Raw genomic sequence first — 2596 nt, forward strand, 5'->3', positions numbered from 1 at the left:
TTCACACTGAATAAGCAAGAAAAAATTAATAGAATTATAGTCAATTATTTTGACTATCAATTTCCTTGAGTATGGTTGAGCTCAGTGAGTAATTTGCAGTGAATCATTCATGAGATTAATTTCCCTCCTTTCTTACTTACGGAAAATCCATTGGCTATTCCTAATTTATTTTCCTTTATTTCTATCTAGAACAGAATCCTTCTGAATCGTGTGAAAGATTTGTCACTGAAGATAAAAAATTTTCTGTGCATGGAGGAGTACTTTAGACATATATTCACCAGGCTTTCAAATCTATATGGATTGATCCTCTTCATACAAGATTTAATATCATATATTTTAAATTTACCAGTAATTTTATGTACCTGAATAATTATAGCTAAAATACAACAGAGTTACTCATATGCACTAAGTTGAATGTGTGCACAAAAACATGCAGTATTAATGCTCACTGTCTGGGCCTTGCAGCACTATTTCTGTCTTGATGCAAGATTATTTCTCTCACAATCCTTTGCAATCCACATTCCATCAGGAAAACCATCTTCATTTACTGAAAATACCTTGCTCTGCATCGTTAGGCAAATGCCTTTTTAATATAGAGAATCCAGGTGTACAAGTAAAATACTGTGATTGAATACCTTTAATGTCTCAGTTTCATTAGACAATGACAGGCTGTCATGCTCTTTCTTATTTATTCTGGTTGAGTTGCTATCCCATTCCTCGCTATTAATGATGACAGATAATTTATTACTCCATGAGAATACAAATATGTTTCCATAACTGTCCTATACATTTTCCCTACCCCACAGTTTGTTATTGAAAATAATGATAATAATAATAATAATAATAATAATAACAACAACAACATCTACTTCATGCTTTTAACTGAAACTCAAACATATGCAAATACAGAATTATTAAAGTATTTCAGCAATACTTGCTTATGAAATTATTTCACTATTCTATACAATCTCTATTAAAAGTACTAAACTAAACCTTCACCTTTTGTTCACATTAAGGTGCTTGGCTTTTCTACTAAAATTCAAATGCGAATGTGAGAATAATAATTCTTATTCAGATGAATATTTGTGAAAAGCAAAATAACATTGGTCCTTTGTAGGGAAGTGAAACTGTCCCCACAGTATTTGCAATATTATTCATTAATCTCTGTAGGTATTTCTTCAATAGTTAGTGGCAAATTTAACATATGAAGAAGATAATTTCAATTTGGAGAGAAATTAATATTTTTCTTTATATTAAGGTTAATGTTAGCTTAGGATAATCTAAACCATCTACTTCACAACAGAGGAATTACTAACCCATTACAGATAGCCTTGGAAGGTAAGGAAGTGCCATTCCAGCTTTCAGTGTTCTAGAGTAATGATCACAATAACTGGCCTCTCAGCCTACAGTGTCCTCAACACAGCTCTACACAGAGAGCTGGGCCAAACGCGTAATTCCTAAAGTCAATATTTGTAACTTTCTCTGAGTTTTCTCACTCAGAAGAACTGTTAATTGTTTTTGTATGACATAGACTATGACCTACCATGCAATAAAGAAGGATACTTTATTATACATAAATATTTTGATTTAGCAAGAATTCGTATGCTATTTCTGTTCAGTTATGGGATTTAATGTCTAGCATTCAGAATGAGGCAATTACTTGTTTTGAGTCTAAATATGACTTGTACCTAGAAACTTCAGTGGGAGGTTTCATTGATTAGGCTGATAAGCTGTGCTTTGTTTACTTAGTGCAATCAAATTACTCTCGCCTGTGATGGTGACAAAAATCTTCACCTACAGATGAAAAGGAAAATCACCATGTGATTAGCTTTGCTTTGGATAACCAGGCACTGCTTGGAAATTATTACCAATACCTTCTTCACCTACCCTGCTACCATTTATGACTACTTGTATTAAGACCACAATTTCTAATGCATGAATAGTAACCAGTACAGCCCAAAACTTAATCCATCTGCCTGACAGGTGGATGGGAAGCTGAATATCACTGCAATCAATTATTAGGATGAGGTTTTAAACAAAGGAATGTATCAATTCTTCTGCTAGGAAATATCCTTCAAATCCTGAAACTCTTAAGGGTTTAGTGGAAATATCCTACATCACTGAATTTCACAAAAAAAAAAAAAATACTCCACTTGTAAAAAGCTATCCTAAAGTCACCTTCAGAGAAATTCTGCAATGACCAAAGACGAATGTCCATGTGCCCTGAACATCAGTACTAAACAGTCCTGTTATGTTGTAGCTGGCATTTTATTTTAATATTAATTAATAAATCATAACAACTTAATCTCTGTACCACAACTGCCAACCTAATTACATACTTTAATTCTAATACCTAATAAAATAATCCTTCTCTGGTCTTCTGAATAGTACTAATTTACCATGCAGGAAATAGTTGGAAACATTAAGAGACCAATTCATTGTCATGTATATAGATCTGCTACTCCCTTAAAATGTACCATGAATACTACAGATCAGTAAAATCTATGTTTAAGAATTAGAAATAAAGTCCAGCAAACCAGAGTAATGTATATGCCTACAACTTCTATATTTCTCATTAAATTAATAGACGTCTATG

At 32.6% G+C, this 2596-nt stretch overlaps 1 long non-coding RNA gene across 1 annotated transcript in view; it reads right to left on the reverse strand.

The window, feature by feature from the left end:
- The window catches only part of LOC135295257 (uncharacterized), a 4616-nt gene extending 4274 nt beyond the window's left edge, over positions 1 to 342 (reverse strand). Inside the window, exon 1 of the long non-coding RNA XR_010357295.1 lies at positions 1 to 342. This exon is cut by the window's left edge and continues 158 nt beyond it. This is a non-coding gene — a long non-coding RNA (uncharacterized LOC135295257).
- Positions 343 to 2596: the final 2254 nt, after the last annotated feature.

The sequence above is a fragment of the Passer domesticus genome, chromosome 2 (genome assembly GCF_036417665.1).
Source record: "Passer domesticus isolate bPasDom1 chromosome 2, bPasDom1.hap1, whole genome shotgun sequence".
NCBI classification, from domain to species: Eukaryota; Metazoa; Chordata; class Aves; order Passeriformes; family Passeridae; genus Passer; species Passer domesticus.